Below are 24,176 nucleotides of genomic sequence, written 5' to 3'. Positions count from 1 at the left end.
GACTTATGCAGGAATTTCACGATTCTATGTTGAGTGCTCACCCTGGGACTGCAGCTACCTGGGGGGCAATTGCGAGGGGTTTCTGGTGGCCCTCTATGGAAACAGATATTAAAAAGTTTGTGACTGCATGTGGGGTGTGTGCTCGTTCTAAAAGTTCTCAGGTCCGGCCGGCCGGGGAGTTGGTGCCTTTGCCAATTCCGGATAGACCATGGACACATTTGTCCATAGATTTTATCACAAATCTTCCTCCTTCCAGGGGCAACTCGGTGATATGGGTGGTGGTGGATAGGTTTTCAAAACAAGCCCACTTTGTACCTTTCCCCGCGTTACCATCTGCTGAAACCCTGGCCCGCTTATTTATGCAGCATATAATTCAGTTGCATGGAGTGCCTATGAATGTGGTGTCAGACAGGGGGTACAGTTTGTAGCCAGGTTCTGGAGGGCTTTTTGCAAAAAGCTGAGGATTTCGTTGTCCTTCTCCTCTGCCTACCACCCAGAGTCTAATGGACAGACGGAGCGAATGAACCAATCGTTGGAGCAGATTCTGAGATGCTTGGCCTCTTCCAGGCAGGAGGACTGGTGTAAGGTATTGCCCATGGTAGAGTTTGCATTCAACGGTCGTGTGAGTCAATCTACTGGGAAGTCTCCCTTTCAGTTCAACTATGGGTTTAACCCACATTTTGGAGAGTTTTCCCACATGGATTCAGGTTGTCCTGGAGCTGAGGGTGCAACACAACGTCTTAGAATTCTTTGGAGGGAGTTTGAGGAATATTTCCAAGGCCCAGGAAAACTATAAGCAGTTTGCTGACAGGAAGAGGGGGTCAGGTCCAGCATTTGCAGTAGGGGGAAGGTGTGGCTATCCACCCACAATATCAAGCTTAAGATACCATCTATAAAGCTGGGCCCCAAGTTTATTGGCCCATACAAAGTTGTGGAGGTTGTTAACCCAGTAGCCTACCGACTGCAGCTGCCCACCTCCTTTAAAATTTCTGATGTCTTCCACAGGTCCCTGTTAAAGCCTGTGGGGATGGTGAGAGAGGATCCCTCATCAAATGCTCCACCAGTGCTGGTAGAGGGGCAGCTGGAGTATGAAGTAGGGCGCATTGTCGACTCCCGGTGGGTGCGCCGGAGACTCCAGTATCTGATACACTAGGAGGGGTTCTCTTTGGAGGATCGGTCATGGGTTCCGGCCAGTTCGGTGCATGCAGATCGTCTGGTGCGGGCTTTCCACGCCAGACACCCAGACAAGTCTGGGGGTCCAGTGGCCCCCCATTAAGAGAGGGAGTACTGTCATGGTTTGAACAGGGTTCTTGCCCTGCATTCACAGGGTTAAGTGTTCGTGGCCTCTTTCTGGATCTGGGAGGGGTATTTATACTCACTCTTTACCAGGGTTCTCTGTCAGCTATACTGTTGTTCTGGTGTGTCTGACCCCTGGTCTGCGTGTATTCTGCATTGCTTGTTTGCTTCCCGTGTATGACCCGGTCCGCTCCCTCACTCTGTACTCTGGTTCTCATTTCGGCACTATTGTCTTTTCCGGTTCTGACCTTCTGGCTTGGCTATCGTTACTCCGTTACAGTTTTTCCTTATTGTACCATCTATTGCCCGCTCTGGTTTTCTGATCTTTTGTTACGTCCTGACTATCCATTCTGTCTAACCCTTTGGTACTGTATTGTTATCTTGTGCTTTGACCCGGCTTGATCTGGTTTCTGTCTCTGTCTATGCCCCTTGGTTACACTGTCCAGTAGTTATCTTTCTAGGAGTTTCCCTGCAGCTCCTGGCTCTGTAGCGCTGAGGCCACGCCCCCAGCAGTCACATGCTTCAGGTACTATGAGCTTGGAGCATGCATTGTCACCACTGAGACCCTGCTCCGCACGTATCTTTGTGCACAGTCTTTGTACTCAGGACACGTGCACTGGCTCAGTGAGCAAGTGCAGTGTGGTGTTCCTGACAGTTAGCACCTGGTCCCCATTTTTGACTTACCTATTGACCGTCCTCTGTGGTATATATATATTTTTTATTTTTTTATTATTTATTAATTTTTATTATTTGTGTTTCAATCAGTATCTTACTATCCATATGCTAATCAGGATACATCATTCCACTAACAACATCTAAGCAACGGTTTATTCACAGTATGCTGCTCATTTGGTTCTGATACATCAGTGTGAGTAAGTTCAGTTCAGCTGATTGCTTCTTTAACCCATTAAGGGGTGTACCTGTCATTAAATTCTGTTACTTATTTCTACCAGCAGTTCTAAAAAGGCAAAGCCAAAGTGGATAGCTTCAGGACACTGCTATATACCTATTACCACGTGATTTTTCCATTTATCTACAAGTGAGTAATTTGTTATTTTTGCTTTATAATTCCCAGTATAGCACGGTGTATTCTCTTTTCTATCAGCTTTTGCTTTTTGCTTTTTTAAACAGGCACCAGCACAGAGCCTGTTGTTCACCAGCTGCATCTGGGAATATTGGCCCTTCCCTCTCTGTTCACGTGGATTAGCGCCAGTGTGATATTCCATTATTCACTTACAATAACACATGAATAAAATTTGGTACACACACATAAACACCACAAAAAATTTTCATAAATCTCGTCCCAAACTCAGTATTCAGCCGAGGAGGCATATGTTTTCCTTGCCTCCGACACTGACAGTGAGGGAGAGGATTCCACATTCCTTTATTTTTCCGACTCCTTCTCTTCTTCTAGTGATACCAAACTGCCACGTAGACGCTCCAGTACTGAAAATGAACCAGCACCCACAGTTACTGACCCCATATGGACCTCACCTCCTGAAGACTATAAGCCACAGAATCTTGACTTTGTGGCACAATCAGGAATCCAATTTGATATCACGAGCCTCACAGAAATTGACTTTTTCAAAGTGTTCTTCAATAAAGATTTTGTAAATCTCATGGTGTCGCAGACCAATTTGTATGCACAGCAATTTTTATCCCAAAGTCCGACTTCATTATTTGCCAACTGGACCCCTGTAGACGCAATGGAAATGACAACGTTTTGGGGCCTGGTTCTTCACAAAAGAAGCCACAAATTTGACCATATTGGAGTGTTGACGTTTTGTTTAACACTTTACTGTTCCACATGGCATTACCCTAGACACACTTTGTGGCCATACACAAATTCTTGAAATAAAGTGATAATGCACAATGTCCTCCCCAAGATGATCCCAACTTTGACCGGCTTTTCAAAGTTTGACTGGTCATTGAGCACTTCAGCAACAAGTTTGCTGAGGTGTAAAACCCTCAAAGGAAAATCTGTATAGATGAATACTGTACCTAATACATTTCAAGGGGAGGCTGAATTTCCAGTAATATCTGCCAAGCAATGGGGCCAGGTACAGAATTAAATGCTATAAGCTGTGTGAGAGTACCTCAGGGTACACCCAGAGGTTTAGAGTTTATGAAGCGAAGGACACCCAGACTCAACCCCCTGAATGCCCCCCTGTCCTGGGAGTGAGAGGGAAAATTGTGTGGGATTTGGTGCACCCACTCCTGGATCTAGGATATCATCTCTATGTAGATAACTTTTATGCAAGCATCCCACTATTCAACTCCCTCTCTGAAAGACCTACTGCAACCTGTGGTACTGTCCGTAAAAATCAGAGAGGCCTCTCTAAGACACTAATTGAGCAGCTGCTCAGAAACGCTGACAGCAGAACCCAATATATTTACATGCTGGTGGTCAAGTACAAGAACAAGAGGGATGTCATTGAACTCTGATCTCTCCGATAAAGTCCTCCAGCCGTACAGTGCCATAAGAAAATTTAAGGTGTGCTACAAAAATCTGACCGTGTACATTGTACAGGTGGCAATGTACAACGCTTTTGTGTTATCACAATTTACAGGCCAGACCTTGCTTCAGTTCCAGGAAGTAGTGATCAAGGCCCTAATATTTCACAGTCAGGAAGGAGTGGTCACCAGTACTTCTGGAACTGAAAGTGCCTGTGTTGTACCAGGATAACATTTCCATATTGAGGTCCCTCAAACTGTAAAGAGAGGAAGATTATAAAAAAGGTGCAAAATGTGTTACAGAAGGGGGATACGAAAGGACACCATTTATCAGTGTGACACCTGCCCTGACAAACCTGGTCTGTGAATAAAAGGCTGTTTCAGAGTCTACCACTTATCCATGGACTAATAAATGTACTTCTAACTTACACAACTCACACATACCAACCTTATGTACACAACACAACTCATACGCCAGTCTGATGCACTCTACGCTACTCACGTATGCCAAACTGACGTAGACTACATAACTCAGATATGCCATCACAATAAAAAAACAAATACCAGGAAAATACTGAATATACAGTAATTATATAATTGGTACCAGGCGCACCACACATTACATGCAATATGAATGTGACGAGCGTCAGCTTACGCTGAGTCATTTTTCTTGAATGAGTGGACACTCTGGGCCGTGGCACTCACCCACCTAGGGCGAGCTGACCTAATGAGGAACCACCCCCTATACAGGGAGTGTCAGGGGCAAGACCAAGGGGGTGAGCCACCACGGCAGCTGGACCAGATGACCGGCTCAGAAAAACAAGACAAGGCAAGACAAGACATTAGTTCAAGGAAACTTCACCATTAAGGAACACTTCAGGGTTCAACAGGTGCACAACGTAAACACACAGAGTACATATACTGTAGCAAGGTGCGTGCAAGGGCACACCGAGGTCCAAGGCATGGTACGTGCAGATGGTAGGCAGGGGCACGATGACATCGGACTCCAGACAGCAGGCAACGATCATCCGGGACATCAGACTCTGTAGCTCTGAAGGCGATCGGCAGGATCCGGACATCCGAAAGTAAACCAGGGTTCCATGCAAGGAGACAAGACAAGGTTAGCGACATGATGCGTGTCAACGGACACGCCAGGGTCAGATTCCAGGATGAGGGCCTGCGCGTGTAGGGGACACGCCAGGGACATGTACAGGGACGGTGGCCTGCGCGTGCAAAGAGACACGCCAGGGACAGGTACAAGGACGGAGGACTGCGTGTGTAGCGGACACACCAGGGAGAGGTACAGGGACGGAGGCCTGCACGTGTAGAGGACACGCCAGGGAAGTACAAGGCGAGACCTGCGCGTACCGAGAGGCACGCCAGGGACAGAGTACAAAACGGAGGCCTGCACGTGTAGAGAGACACGTCAGGGACAGGGTACAGAACGGAGGCTTGCACGTGTAGAGAGACACATCAGGGACAGGGTGCAGAGCAAAACATAACAAGGAAGCATAACGAGGACAAACAAAGCACGAAGGACAACACGAGACAAAGCACGAGACAAGAGATGGAGTACGAGCACGGAGCGTGTGCAGAGACACACGACAGAGCAAAGTGCAAGAGCACAGAATAGAGGAAGCGACCCAGCAGACCAAGCAGCCATGCAGGGAAGCAACACAATACTCAGGCCCTGAGCATAGGAAGGGGAGGTCTGATATAGGGCATAGCACCTCCACTTCCGGGTCAGGACCAGGGGAGAACTTCCAGTTCAGTTCCTCCAGGATCACAGGGAGCAGTCACATGATCAGGATTCCAGACATGCAGAGATGAATGCAGAACCAGCCTCTGCTGGAACATAGGAAGGACACATGATCAGTAGAGTTGAGCGAAACGGGTCGAAAAATTTCAAAAGTCGCCGACTTTGGGCAAAGTCGGGTTTCATGAAACGAAACCCGACCCTAGGATGAGGTCGGCCACGAGGTCGGCGACTTACGCGCCAAAGTCGCGTTTCAAAAGTTTGTTTTGCGCTCTTTTTCAGCCAATCAGGATCCACGGACACTGTGGGCAACGTGATGACATAGGCAGGGGTCACCACCATCTTTCAGAAGGGCATGCAAGTGATTGGCTTGCTTTGGTGGGCGTCACAGGGGGTATAAAAGGGCGTGCACGCCGACCGCCATCTTACTTCTGCCGATCTCAGTATAGGGAGAGGTTGCTGCTGATTCTGTAGGGAGAGCATTAGGCAGGGAAGAAGACAAAAAAACTGCTTCTGCTGCTAGCGATTTGGCCTGCACAACACACCAGTCACTGTGTGTGCAGTGCAAGGGGAGGCTATATAGTGGTGTATCAGTGGTGTTGGTTGTTGGGCTGCCTTCTAAGGCTTCCTGACATTCCTGCATTGCTCTTTACCCACTGCTCCGCAAACTGCTTTTTTAAAAGCAATCCCAATTTTTTTTTTTTGTCCTGCTAAGAAGAAAAAAAAACTGCTTCTGCTGCTAGCAATTTGGCCTGCACAACACACCAGTCACTGTGTGTGCAGTGCAAGGGGAGGCTATATTGTGGTGTATCAGTGGTGTTGGTTGTTGGGCTGCCTTTTAAGGCTTCCTGACAGGCTGGCATTGCTGTTTACCCACTGCTCTGCAAACTGCTTTTTTAAAAGCAATCCAATCTCCCTTATCCTCTAGTCACTTTTGTCACAGCTGTGCCATCGAGCCTGTCACATAGCGCTCAGATATTCATTGGGCCTCACACAATCCAAAAGTGTCCAGTGTCCAAAAGTGTGTGCAGAGATTCAAAATCTCCCTTATCCTCTAGTCACTTTTGTCACAGCTGTGCCATCGAGCCTGTCACATAGCGCTCAGATATTCATTGGACCTCACACAATCCAAAAGTGTCCAGTGTCCAAAAGTGTGTGCAGAGATTCAAAATCTCCCTTATCCTCTAGTCACTTTTGTCACAGCTGTGCCATCGAGCCTGTGACATAGCGCTCAGATATTCATTGGGCCTCACACAATCCAAAAGTGTCCGGTGTCCAAAAGTGTGTGCAGAGATTCAAAATCTCCCTTATCCTCTAGTCACTTTTGTCACAGCTGTGCCATCGAGCCTGTCACATAGCGCTCAGATATTCATTGGGCCTCACACAATCCAAAAGTGTCCAGTGTCCAAAAGTGTGTGCAGAGATTCAAAATCTCCCTTATCCTCTAGTCACTTTTGTCACAGCTGTGCCATCGAGCCTGTCACATAGCGCTCAGCTATTCATTGGGCCTCACACAATCCAAAAGTGTCCAGTGTCCAAAAGTGTGTGCAGAGATTCAAAATCTCCCTTATCCTCTAGTCACTTTGGTCACAGCTGTGCCATCGAGCCTGTCACATAGCGCTCAGATATTCATTGGGCCTCACACAATCCAAAAGTGTCCAGTGTCCAAAAGTGTGTGCAGAGATTCAAAATCTCCCTTATCCTCTAGTCACTTTTGTCACAGCTGTGCCATCGAGCCTGTCACATAGCGCTCAGATATTCATTGGGCCTCACACAATCCAAAAGTGTCCAGTGTCCAAAAGTGTGTGCAGAGATTCAAAATCTCCCTTATCCTCTAGTCACTTTGGTCACAGCTGTGCCATCGAGCCTGTCACATAGCGCTCAGATATTCATTGGGCCTCACACAATCCAAAAGTGTCCAGTGTCCAAAAGTGTGTGCAGAGACACAAAATCTCCCTTATCCTCTAGTCACTTTTGTCACAGCTGTGCCATCGAGCCTGTCACATAGCGCTCAGATATTCATTGGGCCTCACACAATCCAAAAGTGTCCAGTGTCCAAAAGTGTGTGCAGAGATTCAAAATCTCCCTTATCCTCTAGTCACTTTTGTCACAGCTGTGCCATCGAGCCTGTCACATAGCGCTCAGATATTCATTGGGCCTCACACAATCCAAAAGTGTCCACTGTCCAAAAGTGTGTGCAGAGATTCAAAATCTCCCTTATCCTCTAGTCACTTTTGTCACAGCTGTGCCATCGAGCCTGTCACATAGCGCTCAGATATTCATTGGGCCTCACACAATCCAAAAGTGTCCAGTGTCCAAAAGTGTGTGCAGAGATTCAAAATCTCCCTTATCCTCTAGTCACTTTTGTCACAGCTGTGCCATCGAGCCTGTCACATAGCGCTCAGATATTCATTGGGCCTCACACAATCCAAAAGTGTCCAGTGTCCAAAAGTGTGTGCAGAGATTCAAAATCTCCCTTATCCTCTAGTCACTTTTGTCACAGCTGTGCCATCGAGCCTGTCACATAGCGCTCAGATATTCATTGGGCCTCACACAATCCAAAAGTGTCCAGTGTCCAAAAGTGTGTGCAGAGATTCAAAATCTCCCTTATCCTCTAGTCACTTTTGTCACAGCTGTGCCAACGAGCCTGTCACATAGCGCTCAGATATTCATTGGGCCTCACACAATCCAAAAGTGTCCAGTGTCCAAAAGTGTGTGCAGAGATTCAAAATCTCCCTTATCCTCTAGTCACTTTTGTCACAGCTGTGCCATCGAGCCTGTCACATAGCGCTCAGATATTCATTGGGCCTCACACAATCCAAAAGTGTCCAGTGTCCAAAAGTGTGTGCAGAGATTAAAAATCTCCCTTATCCTCTAGTCACTTTTGTCACAGCTGTGCCATCGAGCCTGTCACATAGCGCTCAGATATTCATTGGGCCTCACACAATCCAAAAGTGTCCACTGTCCAAAAGTGTGTGCAGAGATTCAAAATCTCCCTTATCCTCTAGTCACTTTTGTCACAGCTGTGCCATCGAGCCTGTCACATAGCGCTCAGATATTCATTGGGCCTCACACAATCCAAAAGTGTCCAGTGTCCAAAAGTGTGTGCAGAGATTCAAAATCTCCCTTATCCTCTAGTCACTTTTGTCACAGCTGTGCCATCGAGCCTGTCACATAGCGCTCAGATATTCATTGGGCCTCACACAATCCAAAAGTGTCCAGTGTCCAAAAGTGTGTGCAGAGATTCAAAATCTCCCTTATCCTCTAGTCACTTTTGTCACAGCTATGCCATCGAACCTGTCACATAGCGCTCAGATATTCATTGGGCCTCACACAATCCAAAAGTGTCCAGTGTCCAAAAGTGTGTGCAGAGATTCAAAATCTCCCTTATCCTCTAGTCACTTTGGTCACAGCTGTGCCATCGAGCCTGTCACATAGCGCTCAGATATTCATTGGGCCTCACACAATCCAAAAGTGTTCAGTGTCCAAAAGTGTGTGCAGATATTCAAAATCTCCCTTATCCTCTAGTCACTTTTGTCACAGCTGTGCCATCGAGCCTGTCACATAGGGCTCAGATATTCATTGGGCCTCACACAATCCAAAAGTGTCCAGTGTCCAAAAGTGTGTGCAGAGATTCAAAATCTCCCTTATCCTCTAGTCACTTTGGTCACAGCTGTGCCATCGAGCCTGTCACATAGCGCTCAGATATCAGTGGGCCTCACACAACCAAAAGTGTCCAGTGTCCACAAGTGTGTGCAGAAATTAAAAATCTCCCCTGTCCTATAGACACCTTGTACCTTGTTTTACATTACTATATATTTTGTTGGATTTTGGCTACATTTCTACCAAAAATGAGGAAGGCTGGTGGAAGAGGCCGTGGAATTGGGCGGGGGTTGGCAGCTGGTAATGATGGTGTTGGTGGTGGATCTGATGGTAGTGGCAAGAGCAAAATAGGACCGAATGCAAGAGGTGTTGAGCCTGCGTCATCGTCTGGCTACATAAGGCCTCGAACGCTTAGTTTTCTAGGAGTTGGCAAACCGCTTTTAAAGCCAGAGCATCAGGAAAAAGTTTTGTCTTACATTGCTGACTCAGCCTCCAGCTCTATCGCCTCCTCTTCTTCAGTTGTAAAAAGTAAAAGCACTGAGTCGTCATTGGAGGCTCATGTTCATGAACCACACCTTTCCTTGTGTACTTCACCCCAACCAAGATTGAAGGATGACGCAGGCCATACTACTGATTACTCCATGGAGCTGTTTTCACATACCATGCCTGGATTATCAAGTGAAATAGTGAATTACCCAGGCCAAGATGAATCTGACATGGAGTGCACTGATGCACAGCCGCTGATGGATGATTCTGCTGGTACATTCACTCAGAGCACTACATTGTCCTCGCAGTGTACAGAGCCAGATTGTGACCCTGATGGGACTCAGGTGCCCCTTCCCGCACACTATACCACCATACACGGTGACACAGAGGAAGGTGCACATGACATAGAAGAGGAGGTGATGGATGACCCAGTTGTTGACCCAGATTGGCATCCATTGGTGGAAGAGGGTGCTGCTTCCAATAGCTCAGATGAGGAGCATCCACAGCAGACATCAACATCGCAACAGCTGTTATCTGGCAGGCCCGGAGCACTCCAAAGACAGGTTCCAAACTTCAAAAGAGTTGCTGGACAGCTTGTCCAGAGGGTCAAAAGATCACAGCGTGCTAGGCCGCAAAATGTCTGCCAAAGTAGGAAGAGTGCAGTGTGGCACTTTTTTGAACAAAATCCTCATGATCAGGCCAAGGTTATCTGTAAGAAGTGCGCAAAGACCTTTAGCCGAGGGAAAAATCTGAAAAATTTGAATACCAGTTGCATGCTTAGACATTTAACCAGCATGCACTTGCAAGCGTGGACACAACACCAAACCTCAAGTGCCACATGTGCAACTGATCACAACGAAGGTAGTCAGCAACGCTACATTGTTTCCCCCACTGTAAGCCCACCGGTTAGCACAGCAGCAAATGTTGAGGTGTCGTTGCAAGGCCACAGCAGTCAGGGAATCCCACTGTTATATCAACGAAAGACTGATTCTAGGCCATCAGAAAGAACACCAACTCCATCACCATCATCAATCCTCTCTCAGTCCGCCCTGTCCACCGCTACTTCCACCATATGCAGCTCTCAAGTCCAGCTCACCCTCCCAGACACTATGAGTAGGTCAAGAAAGTACTCAGTCTCTCATCCGCGTACACTGGGTTTGAACGCCCACATTGCCAAACTAATCTCGTTTGAGATGATGCCCTTTCGGTTGGTGGAAAGCACAGCTCTCCGCGAACTCATGGCCTATGCAGTACCACGCTATGACCTACCCAGTCGCCACTTCTTCTCTCGCAAAGCCATCCCAGCCCTCCACCATCATGTGAAAGACAGCAGTCAGTGAGCGGAAAGGTGCACCTCACAACTGATGCATGGTCCAGTCGGCATGGCCAGGGCCGTTACGTGTCCATCACTGCGCACTGGGTTAATGTGGTGGATGCAGGGTCCACAGGGGACAGCGGTGGTGGGACAGTGCTGCCTAGCCCACGGTATAGGAAACAGTTGGCTGTAGGCGTTCGACCCTCCTCCTCCTCCTCCTCCAGAAGCGAAAGCTCGTCCACAGAGCGCAGTCGTACGAGCACTCCATCTGCAGCTGCCACTGTTGTTCACGATGTGTCCCCCTATCGAGCAGCTAGTGGAAAGCGTCAGCAGGCTGTGTTGCAGATGATGTGTTTGGGCAACAGACACACCGCCGAGGTGCTGGCCGAGTACTTGAAGCGACAAACTGAGTCATGGCTGGGCAGTGTACATCTTGAGGCAGGCAAGGTAGTTAGTGATAACGGCCGTAATTTTGTGGCAGCCATAGCCCTTTCAAAACTCAGCCATATACCTTGCTTGGCTCACACCTTGAACCTGGTGGTGCAGTGCTATCCGGAGTTAACAGCCCTGCTCCAGAAGGTGCGAAGACTGTGCGCGCACATCCGCCGGTCGCCTGTACACTCCGTTCGTATGCAGAAGCTGCAGCGATTGCTCCACCTTCCCAACCACCGCCTCATTATCGACATTGCAACAAGGTGGAACTCCACCCTGCACATGGTGGAGCGGCTGTGCGAGCAGAGGCAGGCCATAATGCATTTGTGGGAGGATACACGGCCAGGCACTTTGAGAGCAGACATGGAGTTGACAGGTGTGCAGTGGTCGAAGCAGAAAGACCTCTGTAAAGTCCTTCAGTGTTTTGAGGAATGCACACTGCTGGTAAGCGCAGACGACGCCATCCTAAGCATGAGCATCCCACTTATGCGTCTGCTCATGCAAACTTTGACGCACCTTAAGGAGCAGGCGTCTGCAGCCAATGTTGATGAGGAGGAAGAGGAGGAGGGAATCCTTGATGACATTCAGCCATTGTCTGCTCAGGGACCTCTCCTGGACGAGGTGGAGGAAGAAAAGGAGGAGGAGGAGGATGATGGGGATGATTACTTAGGGGAGGAGGATGCATCTCGTGGGGCAAGTGAAAATGTTGGCGTGGCAAGGTCTGGTACAGGGTTTGTGCGTGACTGGAGGGATGTGGATTTGCCAGAAAGTGCTCCTCCAACCAGCACTCGCAGTGCATCATTGACACCGGGAACATTGGCCCACATGTCAGATTATGGACTGATTTTTCAAGTACCGCTCACACAACTGGTAATACTGCATCGATGGAAAGTGACAGGAGACAGCAGTTGTCAACTATGGTTACAAACTACTTTTCCTCCCATATCGATGTTCTCCCACACAGGTCATTCCCCTTTGACTATTGGGCCGCTAAACTGGATACCTGGCCTGAATTGGCACAATATGCCTTACAGGAGCTCGCTTGCCCAGCTGCAAGTGTGCTATCGGAAAGAGTCTTCAGTGCAGCTGGATCAATCCTGACAGAAAAAAGGACCCGTCTGTCAACCCAAAATGTGGATGATCTAACCTTCATTAAAATGAACCACGCATGGGTTTCCAAGGATTTTGTCCCACCTTCCTCTGATGACACATAGGGTGACAGAAAAATGGCTTGCTTTGGTCCACCTCTTCCTGGGACTTGACCTATTTCACCTTTTGCATCAGCTGAATGTCCAACATCAACATATGCCACTTTCTAAAACTCCCTAACTGTGCTGCCTCCCCCCCCGATGGCCGGGGTCACCACCTAGCGCACGACACCGTGCGAGTGCCGTTGCCCTGGACAGGTGGGTAGGCCGACTCTTGGGCGCGGGCACTGGTACAGGGTCCTTCATAGTGCAATCAAGTGTCTCTAACGGTGGTGGTGCACACCCACCGTCAGACACACCGCCGTACTATGAGGGGCCCAGTGCCAGTACCGACGCCCACGAGTGGGCCCCCCTTGCTTGGGCAGGGTCCCAACATTTGCAATCTTTACCTCTCCCTGCTCCTCCGCTGTGTAGTCTGGGCCGTCAAATCCATACTGTGCCTGACACCGTCTGAGCCTGCCTCCTGAGACATATATTTTGAATGTGTACGCTATCCATACATGTTATCCGGGGAAACGGTACCCTTTCTAACCTTTGTGCAATCACGTGCAATCCATACTGGGCCTAACACTGTCTGAGCCTGCCTCCTGAGACATATATTTTGAATGTGTACGCTATCCATACATGTTATCCGGGGATACGGTACCCTTTCTAACCTTTGTGCAATCACGTGCAATCCATACTGGGCCTAACACCGTCTGAGCCTGCCTCCTGAGACATATATTTTGAATGTGTACGCTATCCATACATGTTATCCGGGGATACGGTACCCTTTCTAACCTTTGTGCAATCACGTGCAATCCATACTGGGCCTAACACCGTCTGAGCCTGCCTCCTGAGACATATATTTTGAATGTGTACGCTATCCATACATGTTATCCGGGGATACGGTACCCTTTCTAACCTTTGTGCAATCACGTGCAATCCATACTGGGCCTAACACCGTCTGAGCCGGCCTCCTGAGACATATATTTTGAATGTGTACGCTATCCATACATGTTATCCGGGGATACGGTACCCTTTCTAACCTTTGTGCAATCACGTGCAATCAATACTGGGCCTAACACCGTCTGAGCCTGCCTCCTGAGACATATATTTTGAATGTGTACGCTATCCATACATGTTATCTGGGGATACGGTACCCTTTCTCACCTTTGTGCAATCACGTGTAATCCATACTGGGCGTGAGAACGGCTGGCGAGCTGTTAAGCAAGCTACAGCACCTGTGGTTTGCACACGTAAGTTTTTCATTTTTTCAGGAATGACGGTTAGGCCTAATTCCGGAACTGCGGTTGACCTGCACTTACTGGGAAATCATTGTTCGCGGGTAATAATTGTAATCAGTGATCCCCATCACTAACGTTGTTCAGCGGGTTATCTGCACCTGTAAGCGACAAACGCTGGCCTTTTCAGTGTAGCGCACATGCAGCCACGGACATGTAAGGGCATGACACACCAGTTATTGGCCAATCTCATGTGCCAGAGCCTCACGTGTCCCTCTAGTAAGCCGGACTCGGACCGCGGGGCATGACGGAGTCTCATTCATTAACGGAACTAAGCTTGCAATGTGTGCATCTGTTCTGTAGCTGGCATGGTTGAGGTTTCCCAGGTGGAGTCGAATTTAACCGTAGGCTCCACTCCTGGTGGTGCCCTTCTGGACATTCCTTTAAGGTTCAGCTTTGCAACCATACTGCCCACGTAAAACAAACACTTTGCCTTCATGAACGCTGTTTGGAGGGTCATGACTCGTGGGAATAACGCCGCCCAATCAGTTAACCTGCTAGAGAGATCCTTCGTTGCTCCCAAGCATGACATCACACTCCCTAGGAAGAAGGTAATGCCACTGTGGCGACCGTACTCCTGGGGGCGACACAAGTGCACTGATGCCCAGCCACTGCTCGATGAATCTGCTGGTACATTGACCCAGACCACTACATTCCCCTCGCATGCTACAGGACCTGAATCTGACCCTGATGAAACTCAGGTTACCCTTCCCATATACAGTTCCATCTTACACGGTGACAAAGAGGAAGCTGCAGATGAAAGTGCAAGTTCGGCCCACCCGCCATCAGACACACCACCGTACTATCAGTGGCCCTGTGCCAGTGCCGTCGCCAACGAGTGGGCCCCCCCTGCTTGCTCAGGATCACAGCACTTGCAAAGTTGAAATACTGTGCAGTGAGATGGAAGATGGGGACGACGAGGAATCCAGACAAGTACAGGGATTCCCTAGCGAGGAGACTTATTTGATTGTTTTCAATGTTGGGACAGCAATTTTTGGGGAGCACTATACTCTGGAGAAAGATAGATGGGGCCCACCATACACTGGAACATTCCAAAGGTGGACATCAGACACTGGAGCAGCATTTACAGGGCCCATTGTACACTAGAGCATTAGAAATGGGGCCCATTATGTTTGGAGCATTATTTGGGCCCATAAGACAGTGGAGCTTCATCCATGGGGACCAACATATACTGTAGCATTTTGTGGAGCTCATCATATACTGTTTCAAACATTATATGGGACCAATGATTCTGTATGGAGAAATAGATGGGCCTCGTCATGAGATGTAAAAAGTGAGGTATTTTTCATTGTACTATACCGCTATTTCTCTGCCGTATCGGAGCATGATGAGTTGTGGTATGTGTTAAAGGGGCACTCTTTCGCCCAGGGCACATGAAAACCTGCAGCCAGCCCTCCCCCCCCACAACTTTAGCCAAATAACCCCCATTTTTCAGTGCGTAACTTGTATTATGAAGTTAATTAAGGTTGACAAGCTTAAGTAAGAAGAATTGATGCTTTTGGCATTCAAATGGGCACTGTAGGTGTGTTTCCTGTCCTCCTCTCACTGCCGACTTTTATTCCCCATTGACTTACATTGGGTTTCGTGTTTCGGGACGACCCCGACTTTTCCCTATAATCGGACGATCTTGCTCGACCCGACTTTTGGAAAAGTCGGGTTTCACGAAACGAAACGCGACCCTAAAAAACCAAAAGTCGCTCAACTCTAATGATCAGGGGTTCTAGACATGAGGAGACGATCACAGAAAGCAGAGCAGAAATGCAGACATCCCGCAGCTCAACAGTCATGAGGTAAGTGTGCACACTGCTCTAGGGAACATGCAGGAAAGCAGACATGAGATGCGCGTGCACACCGCTCCCAGGGTCATGAGGCAAAACAGACATGGCGTACATGACAGACATGGCTGACATGACAATGAACACAAAGCGGGTGCAAATGGCAGTGGGAAAAAGCAGTGAACCAAAACAAGAAAAGACACCAATGAAGGCTATGCACACCAGGAAAACACTAGATCAATTTCAATATAGGGTCTATATTGGAGTGTTTCCATTGTTTAGGCACATTAGGAGTTCAACATGACACTGAAGATCAGTCCATCAAAGTCTGCATTCCAAAACGTCACTCCTTATCTTCTGAGCCCTGCCGTGCGCCTAAACGATGGATTTTCCCCGCATATGGAGTATTAGCATACTCAGGAGAAATTGCACAACAGATCTGCAGGTCCATTTTCTTCTGTTACCCATGTGAAAATTAAAAAAAATTTGGGCTAAAGCATAATTTTTGTGGGATTTTTTTTCTAATTTTCACAAATCACTGTTATAATTTTTTGTGAAGTACCTTGGGGTTCAAGGTGCTCACCACATGTTTAGATAAATTCCTTGGGGGACTCTAATTTCCAAAATGGGGATACTTGTGGGGGGTTTCCACTGTGTAGGTGCATCAGGGTCTCTCCAAATGTCACATGGTGTCCACTCTCAATTTTGCGGTGAAAAAGTAAAATGGTGCTTTTTCCACTCTGAGCCCTGGCATGCACTCAAACAGTGGTTTTCCCCCGCATATGGGTTATCAGCGTACTCAGGAGAAATTGTGCAACTTTAGTGGTCAGCTATCTGTGGGTGTAACTATAAAGAGAAGGGGGAAGTTGACCAAGATGGTGAAGGACTACTTAAGTGACGATACCAGCGTCCTTCCTGATACTTCAGTGCCCTTTAACTATTGGTTGTCCAACCTGCACACTTGACCCTATCTCTACTTGTACGTCTTGGAGGTGATGCCATGCCCTGATGCAAGTGTGTTGTCTAAGCAAGATTTTACTTTGGCCGGTGCAATCATAAAGGATAGGCGCACACCCCTGTCAGCGGGAAAGGCAGACAGGCTGACTCTTCTAAAATTGAACAAGGGCTGGATTTCCTCCAACTTTAGAAGCCCTATGAATGACAGCAACGTAAAGTAAATGTAGCCCAAATGTTTTTTTTTGGAAGTTGTCTTAACGTCCTTGCCTTACCGTCCAAACCCATTTTGTTTGGAAATCATGTCATACTCCTACTGCTTCATACACGATGAAAGAGACCGTGATAAGTACCTTACAATACATTTTACAGTTACTGCAATAGGTCGAGATAGGGAGTACAGGTCTCACCACTGCACAATGTACAAAGTTTTCCAAAGATTAAAAAACAGAACCCACATGGGGTATACATAGATGACCACTAAGTACTTTGTACATTGTGCAGTGGTGAGACCTGTACTCCCTATCTCGACCTATTGCAGTAACTGCAAAATGTATTGTAAGGTACTTATCATGGTCTCTTTCATCGTGTATGATATAGACCCCTTGGGTAATTTTTGGAAAACTTTGCACATTGTGCAAAGGTGTACAATGTTGAAACTTGTACTCCCTGTCTCTACCTATTGTAATAACTGCAAAATGTATTGTGAGGTCCTCATCACGGTCTCTTTCAGCATGTATGATACAGACCACTTGGGGTAATTTTTGAAAACCTTTGTACATTGTTCAATGGTGAAAGTTCTACTCTCAATCTCTATGAATTATACTATATTTTTTAATTGTGTTGCCCTTCTCATGTTCTCTTTAAGCATGTATCTGAGAGCCTGATGTTAATTTTTGGGTCTATACTTGGACATTGGAACATCAAGGCATTAATATGCTTCACACAATTCTTCAGGTGTCAGCCTTACACAGAATAATAATATGAGTAATGAAACATGCTCTATATATATGCTGCTAGTTCAAAAATCTAAGCCACATATCCATTTTTATTGGGAAATTCGACATAATACCTCTGTTAGCATACACCATATGGTGCTAATATACACAACACCTCAGTAGGTGAGCAGAAAGACTGGGTACAAATTATGTGCCTGAGGGTGAAACCACTGGCCCTTCCCCTGTGTTACACCTTTCCCAATCTGCTGTCCAGGACCAAGCGCTCCAGCTGGCAGGAATACTCATTAGAGCTTAATTTGCTTGCTTGGTGGGTGCAACTATTAAGCGGTTCAAGGTGGACCATTTTATCTTTTTATCTGTCAACCACTTGGATGACAAAATTGTTTTTGATAACAACCTCAGCCAAGATCTTTGATTCCGGCCATTGCAGCAGAGTTTCACCTGTATGTTACAAGTGACATGCTAATAGCGCACTCTCTGCTAATGAGAGCACTGTACATGTAAGTCGTAAGATTGGTAGAGGTTAAATAAAGCACACGATATTATGGCGTTGTGACCAAATCTCTGCTAATTGTGTAATAAAGGAATCAGTATACACCACACAATCCTTGTTAAAATCAGATATTTCCAACAACGATGGGAAACAGGCATGTATCTCTTTATTTCCCACTTCTATATAGAACATTTTAATAATCACACTATACTGTAGATGCATTTTAGTGCAGACTTAATAGAAATTTTCCAAAAAGAAAAAGAAGCCAAGCTTAAAAGTAACAAATTTTATTGGAGCATAATTAAAACCATGAATGTAAAAATCACAATAATGGTAAAGGTGGGGACACTACAAAAGACCACATTGAGGATAATAGGCACAAAAAGATGCTAAGTATATGTATAACAAATGCTGAAACCAATGCTAAGAGGCAAATATAAATGCATAAAAGAGGAAATAGGTATTCAAATAAATGCCAGTGCATTACTTACTCAATATAAAGCTTTGTAAATATGCATATGAAGTATTAGAAGCATAGTGCAATAATCATATCAAAGATAAAATCCCCTTAAATATTGCAAGAAGATGTGTTAGTATGAACAAATTACTTAGCATGGGCAGGTGTGAATAAATAGGAAGCTGCATAGCCAATATATGCAAATGCTAAGTAAGGCAGCAGCAAACCCAGAAAGACAAGTGTAACATGTGCAAATAAGCAAGAGATAAAGATGATTAGTGCATATTACCTCAGGGTGTGGATGAAAGGACCCCTCGAAAAAGCTGTCGCGAAACGCGCGTCGGGGTCCTTTCATCCACATCCTTTTTGTGCCTATTATCCTCAATGTGGTCTTTTGTAGTGTCCCCACCTTTACCATTATTGTGATTTTTACATTCATGGTTTTAATTATGCTCCAATAAAATTTGTTACTTTTAAGCTTGGCTTCTTTTTCTTTTTGGATGATTCTTCATTGAAGCTGTTTGCTTACTAGGCTGATTTATTTTGAATACTTAATAGAAATTTTATTTGTATTTACCTCACTATCTTTGAACATGTTCTCTGTTACTTGTATGGCGTGCTTCGCTGCGTGTTAATCACATATCATCTCACAGTTGATTTTTTTGAATACCTGCTGTGGTCATGCTTTCGTGATTCATAGTGTCATTTGTCTTGTGATTATTCTCCAAATTGAATAGTTCTTATGTTTTGTTGCAGGATTATTGAAAAATTTATGATTGCACAGGCAATACAAAAGTGAGTAAAATGAAGTTGTATGTTTAAAATATAAATACATATTATTTATCTTGAAGGACATTTCAGGCATCAGATGTTTGACCTTAGCACTGAATTTGGACATAGCACATTGTGAGCAAAATGTTAAGTCCATCATGACTTTAAACTGTCTCTGACTGTAAACATGCAGTGACAATTTCATGCCGACAATTGTCATTGACAGCTGAGTGGCACAGGAAGAGGTACGGGGACCCACACTCAGGGCACTGTGATGGTCAGTCAATCAGATTGAATCAACTGTTTTTCCAGGATAATCTTGTATACGGCTTGATTCATACATCCTCGAAAAGATTAACCTGCCCAATTCCAGCCTCGCTGAAGCATCCCCAGATCATCACCGATCCTCCACCAAATTTCACAATGGGTGCAAGACATTGTGGCTTGTACGCTTCTCTTTGTCTCCGTCTAACCATTAGATGACCAGGTGTTGGGCAAAGCTGAAAATTAGACTCATCAGAGAAGATTACCTTACTCCAGTCCTCTATGGTACAATCCTTACAGTCTTTGACAAATTTCAGCCTGGCTCTCCTTTGCTTCTCATTGATGGAAGGCTTTTTCCTACCTTTACATGACTTGAGCCCTACCTCTAGGAGCCTGTTACGAACTGTTTTTTGCCGTGCACTTCACCCCAGCTGTGATTTTCCATTCCTTTTGTAGGTCACTTGATGTCATCCTGCGGTTGCTGAGTGACATTTGAAGGAAATGATGGTCATCCCGGTCAGTGGAGAGTCGTTTTTGCTCTCTGCCAGTCTGAAGCTTTGCTGTCCCCAATGTCTGCTGTTTGACCTTGTTGTAATGGACTGCCATCTTAGAAATTTTAAGGATGGAGGCAACATGACGCTCACTGTATCCCTCTGCTAATAAAGCTAGAATTGAGCCCTTCTTTTTCTCACTCACGACTTTTCTTTTCAAGTCCTTTGGCATGGTAAAAAGTTATTTTTTCATTCCTATTACTTTTGGGATATTACTAGCACTTGTTTTGCCATCCAGCTTGTCATATTGCAAGAGGATTGTGAACACCACAGCATGGTTTTTTTTATACTTTCCTTCATTAAATAAGATTTGGTTCAGGTTATCACCTAATCAGAAGCACATTAAGCAGAATGAGGTGTTCTCTGGTTGGAATTCAACTGACACTGGAATGGAAAGTCTGTCAGACATGTAGAGAAGCTAATTTCTATAAAACTGTGCAGTGGTCTCTTAAATTTTGCCAGAGCTGTGTGTTTATATATATATAATTTCAAAAAGAGTTAAGGCAGCACACCATGTCCAGAGTTTACAAAGTGCCTCTTTAATAGCCTGATATATATTCATCAGGATTACGGTATGAAAATTGTGGCATTCTTCATTTCTTTAGGTAAATTAACTTTGGGATGTTTTTCCAAGTCCTACTTATGTTGATTTTCTCCAAAACAAATAATGTTATCAGAAGAATGACAAAAAATGATTTGCTTAAGTCAGTTATCAATCAACAAATTGCAATGTGAATGAACATAAGATAAATCTAGATACAATCAATATTTTGTGTGACCACCCTTTGCCTTAAAAAGTCATTTTAACTTTTCTCTCGTTACACCATTTAGTGATCGGGTTAATTCTTTATATTGATCGGGCGATTCTGAATGCGGCGATACCAAATATGTGTATATTTGATTTTTTACTGTATTGTTTCATTTTGAATTGTTCAAAGTAGAGGTGAGTTGAACTTTTAAATTTTTTTTATTTTTAAAAACATTTTTAATTTTTTTTTACTTTTGGCATGCTTCAGTAGTCTCCATGGGAGAAACTGCCATAACCCGATCACCTCTGCTACAAAAAGGCGATGATCAGATCACCTGTATGTAACAGAATGGTTGACTTGCTATGAGCACCAACCACCGGGTGGCACTCAAAGCAATCAAGCAGTGACAACCATAGAAGTCTGCTGGAGACCTCTGGTTGTTGTTCCAACCTATCGGTGACCCATGATCATGTGACAGGGGTCACCGATGGGCGGGATTTCCGGTGTGCATGCCGGAAGCGTATGTTAAATGTCAGACATTGACAGTGGCATTTAGCTAGTTAACAGGCATGGGTGGATCTCGTTTCCACCTGTGGTTGTTAGAGGCACATGTTAGCTGTTCAAAACAGCTGACATGTGCCAGAAAAGATGTGGGCTCAGTGCCGGAGTCCAAATCAAAGGGAGAGTGTCTGACATCGGCATATTATCTTGATGTCAAAAAGGGGTTTAAGGAGCTCAGTAAGTTGGGACAAGCATCTTTTGTGGATATAGACTTGAAAAAATCCTTCTTTCTCTTCATGTACTGAAAGACAGACAGTCAAATTTTAAATACCATATTTTTGTGGATTATAAAACCAACCGGATTTTCAGATGCACCCCAAATTTTGGGGAGGAAAATTGGAAAACATTTTTTTTCTAAAATGGTGGTGCGTCTTATATTCCGCTTTTATGGTACCTTACCTGAGGGGCAACAGGAAGCCAGGTTTACCGATGCAGGAAGCTAGCTGCGGCGGCGGAGGTAGGAGTGTGGTGATGCTGCATACCCCAAGCTGGTAAAAGGGGTGTTCGGCAGAAGCAGCAGCGAGGCGAAGCTGTGGGGCCCAGGCTGGTAGGGATGATTGGCGGTGCAAGGTCTCCTCTGTCACTTTGTGAAATCCTGGAGTCCCCGCACTTCCCATTGTTTTAAATGTGGTGAAAAGCCCCCGCACCACTGAAAACCCAGTCCTACCAGCCTGGGACTCACAGCATCGCCCCACTCCTGTCGCCACCACCAAATTAATGCAACAGAGACCCTGGGACCTAGCTCCACCACAGCCAGTAAGCTCCACTCAGATTATAAGACACACAACTATCTTTCCACAATTTTTTTGGCAAAAACAGTGTGTCTTATAATCTGAAAAATATCGTAATCAGTCCAGAGCACCTGCTGACATTTTTCTTTTCCCCAGTTCCTGTATTTAAATGCATAGATTCGTAATTTGGCCTTGTTTCCATATATCATTTTTGCTCCCATAAACTGTTTATGTGATTGCCCAACACTCTGATATAGCATTTCCTGGACTTAGACTTATATTTGTATCATTTTTGTTCACAAGTTATTCATGAAGACTAGTGATGAGCTAGCGTCACTCGCTGAAGCATTAGTGAATTATGAAAAAAAATGAAAGTCAGACATTGCTTTTCAACCATACTTGCACAGATTTTTTAAAAAAGTAAAACTCATGAAATAGGCCTGGACAGAAATAATGGTACCCTTAACTTAAAATTTTGTTGCATAACCTTTTGAGCCAATCACTGCAATCAAACAATTCCTGTAACTATCACTGAGACTTCTGCACCTCTCGACAGGTATTTTGGCCCACTCCTCAAGAGCAAACTGCTCCAGTTGTCTCATGTTTGAAGGTTGCCTTACCAGATGGCAGCTCTTTCCAAATATACTCAATAACATTTAGGTAAGGGTTCATAGAAGGCCAGTTCAGAATAGTCCAATGTTTTCCTCTTAGCCATTCTTGGGTGTTTTTAGTTGTGTGTTTTGGGTCATTATCCTGTTGCAAGACCCATGATCAGCGACTGAGACCAAGCTTTCTGACACTGGGCAGCACATTTCTCTATAGAATCCCTTGATAATCTTGAGATTTCATTGTACCCTGCACAGATTCTAGACACCCTCTGTCAGATTCAGCAAAGCAGCCTCCAAACATAGCAGAGCCTCCTCCATGTTTCACAGTAGGGAACAGTGTTCTTTTCTTGATATGCTTTATTTTTCCATCGTGAACATAGAGCTGATGTGTCTTGCCAAAAAGTTCCATTTTTGTCTCATCTGTCTATAGGACATTCTCCCAGAAGCTTTGGGACTTGTAAACATGTAGTTTGGCAAATTCCAGTCTGGCTTTTTTATGATTTTTTTTTCAACAATGGTGTCCCTTCTTGGTTGTCTTCCATGAAGTCCACTTTGGTTCATCAAACGACGGATGGTGCGATCTGACAATGATGTTCCTTGAGCTTGAATTCACCTTTAATCTGTTTAGAAGTTTTTCTCAGCTCTTTTTTTACCATTCGTATTTTCAGTCTCTCTGATTTGTTGTCAATTTTTCTTCTGCGGGTGGTTGACTACAGTCCCATGGAGCTTAATTTCAGAATAATATGTGCAATTGTTGTCTCAGGAACATCAAGCTGCTTGGAGGTGGTCTTGTAACTTTTACCTTTAACATGTTTGTCTATAATTTTCTTTCTAATCTCCTGAGACAACTCTTACTTTCCCTTCCTCTAGTCCATGTTGAGTGTGATACACACCATGTCACTAAACAGCACAGTAAGTATCTGTAGCCCTCTATACAGTCCCACTTACTGATTCCAAGATTGCATACACATGTGATGCTAATTAGTGGACACACCTTGATTTAACATGTCCATTTTGTCACATTATTTTCAGTGGTACCATCATTTCTGTCCAGGCCTACTTCATGAGTTTTATTTTTTTTTAAATTGTGTGGAAGCATGGCTTAAAAGCCATGTCTGACTTTCATTTGTTCAGTTTCATAGATTTTTGATTTATTATTACTTTTGTCAGATTCAAGTTATTTCTGTGACTATTGTGGGTTTTTCTGTTATTACATAAGGGGTACCACCAATTTTGACCACGTGTGTATAAGCCCCATGACGCTATGCTTGTCACACTGTACCCCGTAAACAGAGAGAGTAGATAGAGGTGCTGGTGATAGAGGGACAGAATTGTAGTTGTATATTAGCCTGTGATTCAACCACAATTATATTTCTTTAAAGTACAACATCAGCTCTTCTTAGGGCTAATAATAATAAATAGAAACACTGTTGTTAGCTGTACTTAGGG

General features: G+C 45.3%; 1 long non-coding RNA gene across 1 annotated transcript in view; it reads left to right on the top strand.

Moving 5' to 3' along the window:
* The window catches only part of LOC141046839 (uncharacterized), a 76,376-nt gene extending 56,168 nt beyond the window's left edge, over window positions 1-20,208 (top strand). The window contains exons 2-3 of the long non-coding RNA XR_012219675.1: window positions 19,249-19,287; window positions 19,984-20,208. This is a non-coding gene — a long non-coding RNA (uncharacterized lncRNA). The remainder of the gene's footprint in view (window positions 1-19,248; window positions 19,288-19,983) is intronic.
* Window positions 20,209-24,176: the final 3,968 nt, after the last annotated feature.

The sequence above is a fragment of the Dendrobates tinctorius genome, unplaced genomic scaffold (assembly GCF_039654945.1).
Source record: "Dendrobates tinctorius isolate UK_male_01 unplaced genomic scaffold, ASM3965494v1 ptg000121l, whole genome shotgun sequence".
In the NCBI taxonomy this organism is placed as follows: Eukaryota; Metazoa; Chordata; class Amphibia; order Anura; family Dendrobatidae; genus Dendrobates; species Dendrobates tinctorius.
The sequence above is the reverse complement of the archived record's forward strand: the minus strand, read 5'-3'. Positions and strand labels throughout refer to the sequence as shown.